The sequence below is a fragment of the Rutilus rutilus genome, assembly GCF_951802725.1.
Source record: "Rutilus rutilus genome assembly, chromosome: 4".
NCBI classification, from domain to species: domain Eukaryota; kingdom Metazoa; phylum Chordata; class Actinopteri; order Cypriniformes; family Leuciscidae; genus Rutilus; species Rutilus rutilus.
In genome coordinates, this window is record NC_140212.1 from 49553157 (window position 1) to 49567795 (window position 14639).

General features: G+C 40.0%; 1 pseudogene across 1 annotated transcript; it reads left to right on the top strand.

Moving 5' to 3' along the window:
- Positions 1 to 7132: 7132 nt before the first annotated feature.
- On the top strand, positions 7133 to 10072 carry LOC311289854 (putative nuclease HARBI1; annotated as a pseudogene). Its single transcript has 7 exons — positions 7133 to 7279; positions 7400 to 7488; positions 7651 to 7778; positions 8963 to 9110; positions 9213 to 9282; positions 9681 to 9821; positions 9904 to 10072. The product of its transcript is annotated as a putative nuclease HARBI1 (transcript).
- Positions 10073 to 14639: the final 4567 nt, after the last annotated feature.

Genomic DNA, 14639 nt, shown 5'->3' on the forward strand with positions numbered 1-14639 from the left:
ATAAAATTTGTACATCGGCGGCCCATTAGTTTTGTTTTGCTTAATTGGCGGTGCTGGGTTTGTGCCGGTGTAATGCAGTGGTCAAAAAAAGTCAGTGTTAGTTTTTTTTTCTTTTTGACAGACCAGCCCATGAAACACGTAGATCATTGGTTATTTTCTTGATTGACACTGGGCTGGCCCAATCACAACTTTAAACGAGTGAGCGAGCGTGCAGCAGTGTCAGAATATATCTGTCAAAATAGTCTGCGAGATGGAGAAGAAACGCAAGGATTGTGCAAAGAAATAGCATGAAAAAAAAATAGAAACAGGCCCTTAAAGGAGACACTGTAAAATGTGTCAAAATATGTTTTCTGACCTTCATCAGCTCCTGTGATGATGATGATGATAGTGAGGAGGATCAGGAGAGCGATGAGAAAGTGTAGAGCCTGCGGTAAGCAGAACTACTTTCAAAACACTTAAGCTATGTCATGATCGTGTCACAGTGTCTGGTTTGTGTATCCCTGGTGTTCACTAGAGGTCCTCTTCCCCACGGTGTCATCCTATTCATGAACTGCATTCCCCACAATCCTTGTCTGTACCAATCACTGTTCATTGCACTCAGCTGTTCCCTGTTATTCATTGTTAGTTCTTTGTTATATATGCCCTGCCTGTCTAGTGTTTGTTACGGATTCCTTGTCTATTATCACGCCACTTCTGTTCCCTGTGTTTCCTGTTTGTGTTCTTGTTTTTGGATGGATTTATGATGACGACTAATTGCCTGGACTGGATTTATGCTTACTGAATTCCCCAATAAAATAATTACTGCACTTGGTTCTTCCCTTTTCCCGTTCCTTCGAGTGTGGATCGTGACAGATCGAGTGTAGGAACCCATAACCCAGTTACAGATTATTTCCACATTGCATAGTTGACGATTACCGCAATTCACTATAAATTTAATGACAGGCGTTTGTAAACCATGTTTTCCGCCAAAATAAAAGCTTGATGCAGTTTCTGTCAAAATAAAAGATCATGTGCTTATCTCTTTCAAGTATAGAAATTGGTACAAAACTAATTATGAAAGTGTCCTTTATTTTTTAGTGCATTTGTTTTACAAAATATGGCTATTACTGTCATTGGATTAATATTATAACTATTATTATGTAGTAGGTGTAATGTAAATAGACACTGTAACTAAAAGAGGTTTGAATTTTTCTTTGTTTAATTTGCACACTGAATATGGGCTGGAGCTTTTAATTTTGAACTCTCAAAGTGCACCAGATTGATGAATTTAACATTAAAATGCACAAAATTTTCTTACGGGGGGGCCCCCCGAACCCCCCTAGAAGGACCGAGGTCCACCCACCACAGATTTAACAAAAATCCTGTGGGAAACACTGGTATTGCTATGCCAGTGCAGTTTATAGCTTGTTTTAGGATTCATCACCGTGGAGTACAGTTCAACTGTATTAATAAATGTCACATTTTTACTTATTTCATCTGTTAACTCTCACTCGTTCCTATACTCACTCATTACCTGGCATTAGTGGTTTTAAGGAATAGGAGTTGGTATATATTTTAATAGGCATATATTTAAGGGTGTGCAAAGATGGGTGGTGTTTATGATCATATAGCGGCCAGTCTGGGCCAAAATGCCAGGGCCGATTTTTTTTTTGTCCCAGTCCAGCCCTGGCTGAAGGTAAAGTGGTTCACCGTTCTATAGGCTAAACTAGAAGTTAACACTAATACAAACATTATTTTTGCAGAATGAGTGTGTTAGGGGAGAAGGATGCAGCCATTGTTAAGCTGGAGGCTGGATTGAAATGCAGCTGGAACTGGTCGTGGCTAAAACTGGAAGACAAGAGCTGTGTCCCAATGTGAAGGCTGCATCCTCCGAAGGCCGTATTTGAAGGACGATTGGCCGCATTTGAAGGCCGATTGCGTCACAGCGGCGCGACGAAGGACGTCCCAATTCAAAGGCTGCATCCTTGGAAGGTCGCATTTGAAGGCCGATTGCGTCACGCGGCTCGATGAAGGCTGTCCCAATTCAGTTCTGCATCCTCCGAAGTCCGTATTTGAAGGCCGGTTGCGTCATTGCGACGCGACGAAGGCTACCCTGATTCAAAAGCGACGCCAAATGCGTCCTTCGTTTCCCCGTGAAAGGAAGGATACATAAATGAACACTTAGCGGCCTATCTTACCCTATTCTACCCCATAAGTCATTGCGCGCCGTTGACGACAGCATTTATTTATTTATTTTTAAAGGCGGTCGAGACTAGAGATCGGTGGTGGACAGCAAATTCACATTTAAATGTAAGTATTATATGTTTTCATTTATTTAAATGGCTAGCGAAACCGAGTTAAAGTTTATTATAAACTTCATCTTAACTCCTTCGTCACTATTGCGTGGCTTCATTTGTCAGGTAGTTTGAGGCAAAACTTGTGCTAATATTAGTTTAACGACCTATTTGTAATATTTGCACTAGTCTATCTCACTTGTGTATTAGGCTAAAAGAAATATGCTAAAGAAGTAATTAAGCCCACAACAATAATAAAAGCAGTTGATAAGGCAATGGGGTTTCACTTTTATGTGTTTTTGCAGTGCTGTCATGCAAGCTATGTGGTTTTAACCAAATTTGAGTATATAGAAATATGATTTCTTAAGTATTTTGTATGCATGTCTTGATGTGTCATATTTTGCAGTGTTAACAATGCACTTAAGATTGCACCCCTGTGTTAAGCTTTTTTAGAGCAATTCAGGAGAAAAAAAAAACACGTCTTTGCTGAAATGTATTGTGCTGTTGTTGTTAACAAGCCATGGTTAATTTGCTCTGCCTTTAGGATTGCAAGTGTCCTGGGACAGGTGAGGGTGTGAGTGGGAAACCCACTGCTGAAACTCGGCCCTGGTTTGTCCTCATGGCCCAGTTCAGCAGTGGGTGCCCACGGTGAGGAGGAGCCAGCACCAGCAGCACCAGCACCAGCACCAAGGCAGAGGCGAAGAGAGCAGGGAGAGGATGGACAGGCTGTTTTCTCTTCTTGAGAAAATGATTGAATTTTTTTTTTCTACATATTCTTTAACTTTTTTCATTATTTTTTAAAAGGAAAGAAAATCTGTACATTTTTTTTATGCAACTTTAAATGTGTAAATAAAAGAGAATGAATTGTTCTGGACATAATTTCTACTTGAAACAAACTCTTGTAGGCCTATACCTTTTTTTTTTTTCAAATAAAATTGGTAAATGAAAATCATTTGTTCCACGGGCTACATTAAAGTACTTTTTCCAACTATTAACAACATACGTTAAACATATCAAAATCAACAAACATTTACAGTACATAAAATAAGAAAAAAATGATGTAGACTTTTATTAGAATTTATTAGAATAATAATTAGACTTTCAAAAAGAGTCATTTCTGAAAAAAGTACTTTTAATAACAAGTTTTTAGTATCAAGAGTAAAACTAGAGGTATGTATTCTGCAGGGGAAAAAACTCCTTGTCAGGGTTTTTATTATAGTTTGTATTTATATTATGACATGCATTTTACTTCTGAATATTTTCAAGGTTGTTACATTATATACTTTTGTGTAGTTTAATGTAAAATCATATGTGAGGGGAAAAAAGGTACTTCAGTAGGTTACTTCACATTTGTACGTGAATATTTAATGAAATATGCAGTTCCGAAAATTAAAGTCCCATATCAGTTTGAAAATTAAAGTCTCATATAAGTTTGATATGTCCCATATCAAAGGGCTCATCTGAAGCGCTCGGCAGTCCAGCAAGCCAGGGGCCAGCAACAATCACACTGCAAAAACTGAAATCTAAGAAAGAAACAAGTAATAAAAACTCAGTGAGTGTTTTAGCGCAATTTTCTCACGTCATGGGATCACAACACTACGAGATAGTAAATCTTTTCCTGGATTTTTTTTTGTGTGTTCCCGAGATTAGACCTTCCTTAACATAATGCCAAAAACCCGAAGTCTCTAGGTGGTCTGGTTGAGGAGTAGATAGAAGTGCAAGATTGGTGCGCACAGACAGAACAGAAATCATGAGTTAACAATCGCAATTTTGTCCGGTGGAAAATTGCGATAAAAAAAACGTATTTCTAGTAAATACATCTTGTTTTTTGCCATGAAAGATAAAAAGTCTTATAAAATGCATTGCACACTAGACTTTAAATCTTAATATAAGAAAATTGGTCTTCTTCGGTCTTGACAAGTACATTTTAACTAATTTTGAGGTCAATTTTACTAGAAACAAGTGACAGTTATAAAGTGCAAGTTTTTGTGCATGTTCAATTAGATATTTGTGCTAATTTTAAGAATAATACTACCCCTACAAATTCTAATTTCAAGAATCTTAAAGGAGTCATAACCTGCAATTTTCACTTTTCCACGAGAATCAATGTATGTTATGATTGCCTAACGATTATACACTGGCCGGGAAGCCGATATTTAAAAGTGAAGCGTTTGTTTACCTCAGGGTAAATAAACCAGCGCGCGTGCACGCGCACTCAAATACGAGATTTTGATTTCAGCCCCGTCATGACGGGGCAGGATATACCATATATGGACACCGCAAACCTATGCCGCGGGAAGCCCGCCCCTCTCCCCCTCATATTCAGTTCAGTCGAGAAAGATGGAGAAACGAGTACACACCTGAGTTGCTCTGTGGTTGACTGCCATAAACAACATGTAAATGTGTTTTCTCTACCAAAAATGGACCAAACTATCAGGGACCAGTGGATGAAATTCATTTTTAATGACGCTGTCCCAACAACCCTTTCAACTGGCTTATCGTTAGGAGTCTGCGCTAAACATTTCACACAGGAATCATACACAAATTTGGGGCAATATCAGGCGAAGTTGGCCTCGAAGCTCTGTTTGGAAAAAGGTGCAATTCCAACCATCAGAGACTTGCCTGAAATTGAAACGGTAAGAATGTGTTTTTATTGCTCTACTGTGTGTAACAAACAGCAGCTAACTGCTAATGCGGCTATTGTATGCTAGCGGGAGTATTAGCTTCGAGGTAAACATGGGGAATGGCTGCTAACGTTACTTTGCAAACAACAAATGACTGAGATCATCATGAATTCGGCTATTGTATATTGATTGCCTAACGCTTATACACCTCCTTGCTGCTTTTTGTTTTGATTTGTAACGTAAGTGATGAGTCGTTCATGAAAGACCCGAGGTGAAGTAATTATTTATGTTCCCTGTAAACGATTTTTGACTCCATTATAATGATTTCTTAATTCAGAATATGATCAAGATTGTGTAGGTGGATGTGTTCGGGGAATTTGCCAGTTAATAGTAACATTTAAAGCCCCTTAAATGAACGAAATGACTCGAAAAGAGAGTCAGTGGACACTGGTGGCTGGTGTTGCCAGATTGGGTGTTTTTCCGCTACATATTAAGGCCGGTTTACGGTGTGTTTTAGGTGGGTTTTCGCCTGGAAGGCTTTATAGAAATCTGGCATCCTACTGAACGAAGTTAAACTGAGAGAGCGTGGCGTTCACAGACACCAGAATGAACGAGTTCACAGTAACGTTCATCAGGCAGTAATGCGGTACGTTCAGTTCATGTTCGCCCAAAATATGAACGAGTTCAATGAACGCGTTCAGGCACAACACTGGCAGGAGTATTAGCTTCGAGGTAAACATGGGGAATGGCTACTTTGCAAACAACAAATGACTGAGATCATCATGAATTCGGCTATTGTTGTATATTGATTGCCTAACGCCTATACACTGGCCGGGAAGCTGGTCGCGGCCAGGTCGGGTTCATTCATAACTTGTGCCATGATGTCATTTTGGAATGATATGCTAAAGCGTTACCTGCGGTGTCAACCCCCCTCCTTCCTGCCACCAATCAACGTGCCCCTCATTTGCATTATTAAAATGACCGTCCACGACAGCCAAAATATCGCATCAGATCTCCCGAGACAATAATGCCTTCAGAAATAAGGGTCTGAGGAGCTCTGTGTTTATTTTTTTTCCACTTTTCTTTTTTAGAAGGGCCTGAAAGACTATAATACAGCAGTAGGTATCCAAGGTAATACTAGGTTATGACTCCTTTAATTAAGAAAGGTCAAATTTTGTATGATTTTGTTTTGTTAGTCATCTTCTGTTCATAGGTTTGTGTCTGTTCAGGTATTTAAAAATTCAATTAAGACAAATTGCTTGTGTGTACAAACACTTGGTCAAAAAGTGGTTTGATTCTGATTTACTAAATTTTGTATCAACAAACACATACAACAATGAATTTAATTTAAATGAATCCACTAATAATTTAATGTAGAATAATAATTTACAAAGTAACAGATTTTTGTATCCCTGTGGCTGTCAAAACAATCTCTTTATACAAGGAATATTCTGGGTTCAATACAGGTTAAGATTATCTGCAGCATTTGTTGTGTAATGTTGATGAGCACAAAAATAATGGATTTAACATTTTCTTCTTAAAAAAGATTTGATCAACATTCTACTGTTGATTGAGCTTAGCTTGTATTGAACCAAGAATATTCCAAAACATCTCAATGATAAATGAAAGACAAAAAAAAAAAAAAAAACGTTTTCGGTGACATTAAAGCAAGCTATCATACCTCATATAAACCCGAAGAGTTGATGCTAAAATCGTACCACCGCAACCAACGTGCCAAACTAAACACTTGACTTATGCTGCGTTCCAGGCAGGTTTTTGAGCATGTAAATCACGACTTACATCAAAACATTACAAACCTTACATCTGAAGACACCTATGAGCATGACCCAGCAATGTGAATGTGAGAACTAGAAGTTTTTTCTGCTTCAACTGTTCTGTCAGTCTCTCTCTCTCTCTCTCTCTCTCTCTCTCTCACACTGACACACACACACACACACACACACACACACACACACACACACACACACACACACACAAACATACACAATCACTCACCAATATCCTACACACAGTTCAGTGAAGACCAATAATTCAATATCCTACAGTGAAATGTCATGAATGGCCTAGCTCCTAAAGGATAATCCCATTATTAAGATTTTGTTATTCATTCATTAAGCCTGTTTTAACTTAATTTTCAGAAATGCTATTGCTCAATTTTTCCTGACACAGACAACGATTTTGAAGACTGGCGTAGAATGGGAGCTTCTGTTCCATATGGATGAGCAGACATTTTACCGCCATTTTTACCGCCATCTCCGGGTCACCCATTCGCAGTTTGTCTACCTCACTGAGGTGCTGAGACAGCATGGTCTGAAAGGGGACCAGCATGATGGAGGTGTTAAGATTCCTCTCAAGCAAAAGGTAGGCCTATGCCCTGATTAAAGACTGGTTGTTTGAAAATGCTGCCGTTTTAATAGCCTTACCACAATTAAATACATCATATACATTTCTGGGTGTCTGGGATAAATTCTCTGTTTACAGGTTGCACTCTTTCTCTGGTACATGGCAAACCAGAATAGCTTTCGAGAAATCTCAGACAAGTTCAATTTGTCCCAATCATCTGCACACAGGTAGAAAGTTTAGGTGTTACATTGCTGCTAGAAAACCGATTAACAGACTGATGCTAGAACTGAAGAATAAACAATTCATTATCAATCAGGATATTTCAGACTGTGTTATGCTCATAACTTTTTTTTCAGTGCTATTCTAATCTGTTGTATCCTATTTTACAGATGTGTAGTTGAAGTGCTGAGAACCTTTTGCACTATGGCTCCAACTTTTGTCAGCTGGTTCACCGAGTGTGAAAAGATGTTAACCTCTGCTGCCTTCAGGGCGATGTGTGGCATTGACTGCACCATAGGTACATTATGATAGCTTTTACTCATCCCCAGGGGATAGGGACATTTTAAGTTTTCACAACTGCAAGGTATACACAGCAGACATGGCATTGTACAGGGTAACAAAACTACAAACATGTCATTTAATTACAGTGCACACTGTTACAGATATGCTCAGACACACTATAGGGCACACATAGTAGCACTCGAAGAGGGTGGTGCAAATCAACTCGCACTGTCCCTTCCAAATTAATAAAGATATTTAAAGGGGGGGTGAAATGCTGTTTCATGCATACTGAGTTTTTTACACTGGTAAAGAGTTGGATTCCCATGCTAAACATGGACAAAGTTTCAAAAATTAAATTGTACATTTGATGGAGTATTTCAGTGCCAAAAATACTCCTTCCGGTTTGTGACAAGTTTCGGAAAGTTTTTTTCGAGTATGGGCATGTATGACGTCAGATGGGGCGGAATTTCCTTATGGGTCCTAAGGGCACTTCTCCCGGAAGGGCGCGCGCGCACCTGTAGACCAGAGCGAGAGAGCGAAAGCAGTACGCCCATCAACGTTCCCTGCATTTCGACGATGTTTGTTTCATAAACAAGGCCCAGTTCGACGCCGGATTTGCAGATCGTCTAACGTTAATTCTTAGGATGGAGCAGTCCCAACGATAAAGGTTCACGGTCGCGCGTTTTGGAACCGCAGGCGGTGAGTAAAACTGCTTCAAAATGTCTGTGTGTTGTTAGCTATCGGCACGTAAGCACAGCAAGTAAACAACATGATCACGTATAGTTAATGTATCTATGGAGCATGCGATGTATTGTGTGTGTGTGTGTTTAAATACATGTGTTTATCTGGCCACTGTAGGTGTCTGTTTGTTTATTGAAACTGCTCGTGATTATATAGCTCCGCCCACACGGCCCGCCTCCAGCCGCTCTGGTTTTTCCGGAAAGACTAGGTACAGCCTATCTTTCTTTTATAAATATAATAAAACTAAATACTTTTTGGAGATATGAAGGATGCAATACTACTCTATAGGTACTCAAGATTAACAGGAGATTGACTGAAACTGAGTGTTTCACCCCCCCTTTAAGATTTAAAACCTCAGAGCATTAATATACAGTGTTTTATAGGATCAGTCAATAAAAAATTACCACTAGTCAAATTGTATATCTGTCATAAACTGTGCATTGTTATTGTGTATTGCAGGTGCCATAGATGGATGCCACATAAAAATACAGCGGCCACCTGTCAGAGGAGGGGACTACCTGAATAGAAAGGCTACTATATTCTGTAGTCCTCCAGGGTATTGTGGATGGAAAAGGGAGGTTTCGGGACATATTTGTAGGAGCACCTGGTAATTGTATACTGAATCCTGTAACTGTCATGCACCAATATACCACAAGCACATTCCTTTGAGGCATACCATACACCGCAATAAACCACTTCTGATATTCAGGCAGGGTACATGACTCCAGGATCCTCAGGAAATCCACCTTCTTCGCGAGATGGGCAGAAAAAATGGGGAGGTGAGTATTTTGTAGCATCTTGATGAAGACTGATGCTATGTGTATACAAGTATGTAATTTTCAGTACCCTCTGTATAGGCTGGATGAGAACATTTAGCTTAAAACCCATAATTGCATTGGTCTGTCCTCCTCCTCTTCTACCAATGTCAGTCTTCTAGAATAAACAAATTATTTTGTTATACAAGTATGTAATTTGCACTACCCCCTGTATAGGCTCTGTGCACAGCTGCAGTCTTGACAGAAAGGTCCTAATTACTCCTGAAATTGGTGTATCAGTTTGCCCACCTTTCTATCAAAACTGCTCACAATACAGCCAGAAGCCCACTTTCTTCAAATGTTCTAGCTGCTCTGAAAAAATGTACATTTCTCACCCTGGCAATCTGACTTCATATTTTAAGGTACATGCTACTCGGCGACAGCGCCTACATTAGTCGCGAATACCCGTTTATTATCACACCAAAGTGGGACAATGCAGAGGAACAGCAGAGGAACACACAGATCTGCAAAGGACGTGTTGTGGTGGAACAAGCTTTTGGCAGGTAAGTAACTGCCCATAGAGCAGAGCCTATCTCCTGTTTCCTGGTGTGTGAGCTGACTTTGTGTACTGTAATCTTTTGGCAGGGTCAAATGCAAGTTGAGGAGAAAGAGAGAACTGCAAAACACCAGGCTGGATGTGCTGGTCATGCTGATCATGTCAGCCTGCATGCTCCACAACCTCTGCACCGGACCAACAGACATGTGCACAGACCATCCCACTGGGTGCCCTCGTCATGAGGATGAGAACATTTAAAGAGTTAATTGATAAAAACAGATCTACTTTTTTGCAAGTTGTCTTTTGCTGCACATTCAAGGCAATTGTTCTTAGAATTAAATATTTATTTGTTGTACCAGGTTGATAACTTCAGTTGCTTTATTTCACAATTTTGTTCTTCTTGATGTGTTTTTGTACTTGATGTTATTTAGATTTCTCAAATTTTACCCACTAAATACAGTGTTGCAGTAGTGTGTTCTGGCAGCAATGGATTCAAGAGTAATCACTATACTAGCAGCGATGTTGTAATGTCTACTTGACCATCACATGGATGATGCTTGGGGCTGTTAAGGCACATGGACATATAGGTTTTATTATGGGGCATTGAGCATTTATCAAAACAGCAAAATGGACAATAACTGCAAATATATGAAGACAAAACTATATTTATTAATGACAACATTTTAAAATGTTTTAAACACAAGTGGAACAATGCTCCAAAAATATAATCGAATGAACAGAATACATTAACACTACAATAGCCTTTTGTGAGAAAGAGAGGGGAGAGGAGGGGTGTGTAAAGGAAGAATGCTTATGTGAGGATGTGTGAAGTAATTGAGGGCCTTCTAGGCAATCAGAACAGCCACAGAAGAGACAAACGGGATTTGCTTCTATTGCTTGCTGAGATACTCTCTCATTAAATTATCAAATGATATCCGCTGAGCTCTCATTTCCTCAAGTATTTCATCGTGTCTCCTCTGGCTAGCTAGTTCTGAGTCCTGGATAACATCTTCAAGTTTGTTTGCTGGTGCCCTAGTCCTCCTCAGTCTACGTGTGTTTGGTGTCTGTGTACCCCCTGCTCTGCTGGTACCTGCACAACAGTGGCGGCTACTGGTCTGTCAAAGAGGGGAAGCTCATTTTCGGCCTACATCATAAAATTGTCCATTTATTTAAAAGTAAATTCTGCCCTACGTTCCTTTTCAAGAAAATGGTCTGTGACCCTGTCGTACCAACTAGGCGTCTTTTCCAGTGACTTGACCAGTGTTGTCTCAATGGCCAGCAGAGCTAGGCTGCTTAAACGGCCTTGGCCCATTGTGTTACGGGTGTAGGACTTGAGCCGCTGTAAACAGGAGAAGCTCCTTTCTACACCTGCAGATGTTGCTCCAATTGTTGCTACTAATGAGAACAGTTTGTAAAGCTGAGGCTGATTGCACTGCCCAACTCATGTCTTTGAGGAACACCAAGTAATCCCACAGCTTTCCCCTGTTACCCTCAAGTCCTGATCTGAATACAGGACTTGAAGTTCTGACCTCAGTCTCCCTGAATATAAGTGATGGCCATAACTTTTCAGGACAGTTTGGAAGGCCTCCTCTGGAAATACCTGTCTCATGTCATCAAATTTCCCTGGATTGACTAATTCTAAGAAGAGCATACTTTCCCAATTTGAAAAACGTAGAGGAATCTGCTCCAAGATGTTATCAAGGATGGCCATGTACAGATTTCCGTATCGCTCTTGGGGATCCTGCAATTGGGTCAGACGGCGCTTTCTCGTGGGCTCATCTCGTGGGTCTGATGTGAGATCTGCTGTTTTGGCATAAATGGCCTGGAAAGCCCCCTCTGACCTCTTCTCTTTGACAAATGCAAGAAGAGATTCAATTCTTTTCTTGCAGTAAAGAACATCCATCGCCCTCTGCTGGACAATATCAAAGTCCACATCAGTCTCAGAGAAGATTTGTTCATATGTGTACAACATGAACACAAACTCAAAATCCTCCAGTTTCCTCACAAAGCCTTTGGCACAATCCAGTGTATTATCATCCATTGTCGTATCTGCAGTGATGTTCTCAAATGTCTGCAGGAGGCCATCATAATTGTTTGCCACAGTGCTCACTATCCGTGATGTGAAATTCCATCGAGTAGGAGCGTTTCTGGGCAACCTTGAACAGCCTGCAGACTCCAGAAAAGATGTCCTCTTTGTGGATTTTGAAAAAAATGTGGCAAACCCAGAGAGTGATGCAAAACAAATTCTGCACTCTGTCAAGCATTTAGCCCCTTGTGACAGCACCAGATTCAGTCTGTGTGCATAGCAATGCACAAACATTGCACTGGGGGCTATTGCTTTCACTTTGGCCTGCAGACCATTGAGATCTGAAGCCATGACAGCAGCCCCATCATAGGTCTGTGCCACAAGCTTATCCTTAAAATTGTAGCCCTGCATGTTCTCATTTAATACGTCAAAAACGGACTGGGCATCTCGGCCCCCATAAACATAAAAAAATCCAATAAAGCGCTCCTGAATTTTACCTGCACTATCTACATAGCGAACAATGACAGAGAGTTGCTCTGAATGGCACTTGAATGCGAGCACCTTCATTTATTGCATGCTCAACCCTGATCCTGCCCATGCAACTTAATCTTGCACATGCATTCACATGTCCATTGCTCTTTTCATGTCTTTTATATGCCCTGTCAAAGTTATTCAGATCTCCAAACCCCAACTTTGACCAAACAACACATCCGTGAGATGGTTTCATCAAGAGGCATGGCCAGCAGTACATTTTATTTGTCACAGCACTTCCAGTCAGCCAGCTAACTTTGTCATACCAGGAGAGCTGAAAAGACCTGTTATTTTTCCCTATCTTTTGCACTAAATCAATCTTAGGTGTTGATCTGCCCTGCTGTTTAATTCTAAGTTTTTCCTCGTAAGGAACACTTTCAAATGGCTTCGCCAAAATCAGGTCGACAATATTAGCACTGTCTGCCATCGTGTGCAGTTTCACCCACGACGCTAGCCTAGCCTACTATATGAATGAATGAACGATCTAAAAAAAATATATTAAACTCTGTAAAACTGAAACAAGGAGTGTGGTGTATAATTGTGTGAAATGTATGATGAAAATTAAGCAATTTCGCCAAGCAAATATCAAGAAATAATTCGCAGCAGTTTTTATTTCAACTGTACTTGAAAAAAACTGTTCAAAGCAGCCCCATTGAAGTAAATGGAAGCTGGGCTTCAACGGGGAAATGCACTGTGACGCTACGGGAATGTATGAGAAGGAGATCGAGTCAGCCGACCTGCTGTATGTAACTGATTCTGAACGAACTCGTCTTTGAGATGAACGTTTTCTAACGCATTTTTAGTCAATAAAATGTTAATACAATAGTACATATTTGACCATTCATTTTTCGACATTATAGGGGAAGCCGAGCTTCCCTTGCAGTCTTAAAGAAATCCCCACTGCTGCACAATTCTCTGGAGAAACATCCCATGCGCTCGATTGCTGTCCCTGTTCCCCCCCTGCATCCAGCACCTCCGGCCTACAGACATTTAGGCCCCCCTCATTATCTCCCATAACTGGGAATTCAATGTCATGCTGCCCTCCTAAAAGTAAATCCATCTGATCAAAAAACTTTAACCGAACTACCCCCCTCCCTGTGCTATTATTATTGTCCTTGACACCTTTGTAGCCATCGACAGGGGTCTGCCACTTGCGGGCCACTTTGGCTGGAGAGAAAACCAGGCCAAATTTGCCAGTCAGCCTACTGGCCATTTCCTCCCACAACTTTTTTTTCGCCCCCTTTCCCCTCTTGATTCTGGTGTTGAACTCCTGCAGGCTCTGAGGGAGCTCATTGCCATCAGACTCCAGGTTTTCCCTGTGAGAGGAAAATCATTGAAACAATGAGAATGTCTCACTCGATTAAATATTTTTTTTATCATTTAGTTAATTAGTTCAGCCACCAAAAAATTAACACTATGCCTTTCAGATGGAAACTTCTCTTACATTATGGATGCATGTTTATATATATATATATATATATATATATATATATATATATATAATATATAGTTCTATAGTTCCTGTCATACCACAGCATGATAATGCATGATTTGTTCTTATGAAAACTGACTAACAGGTCTATATCTTTCATTTGATTATGATGCAGTGGAATCCTCTTATAGTGAGCACATCCATACAGGTGAAATTGATCACTATAAATGGTTAGATAAGCAGAATTCAAGCATGTGTATAGAAATGATTCTGACATAAGATCACTACACATGAATGATAAATTGTGTTACAAACAGTGTAGGCACAGAACAGAGGGGTGGGGTGAGCAAAGCTCATTATCATTTAAAGACACATGCACTGAAACAGCGTGCTGAAAACAGAGCTGTTTTTGACCAGGTGAAATGAGTGTTTTCTTACAATACTAATGAGAATTTTTAAAGTATATTACAAACTTTTAATTTAGACCCTAAAGAATCATATTAGCTTGTACAAAAATGACATTATATGACCCCTTTAAAAGGTAGGTAATTTGTAAAAATAATAAATAAAAAAATCCTCTATTGGTCATTCCATGTATTTGACATTGAATTGTTATTGAAAATGCTTCCTACTGGAAACAACACGTTCCTGTAACAGAATGAAATTAGCTGACAGGGCTCATTCAGCACGCTCTCGCGCCACACGAGACAGGTTACTTTTGATATGAAACAAATCATCAGCTCTCAGATTCTGTACATTTTATTACGAAATTCAAACAATAAATACAGTTTTTGCGCTTGTAAATGTGACAGGACAGACTGCTGTTGTAAAAGCCT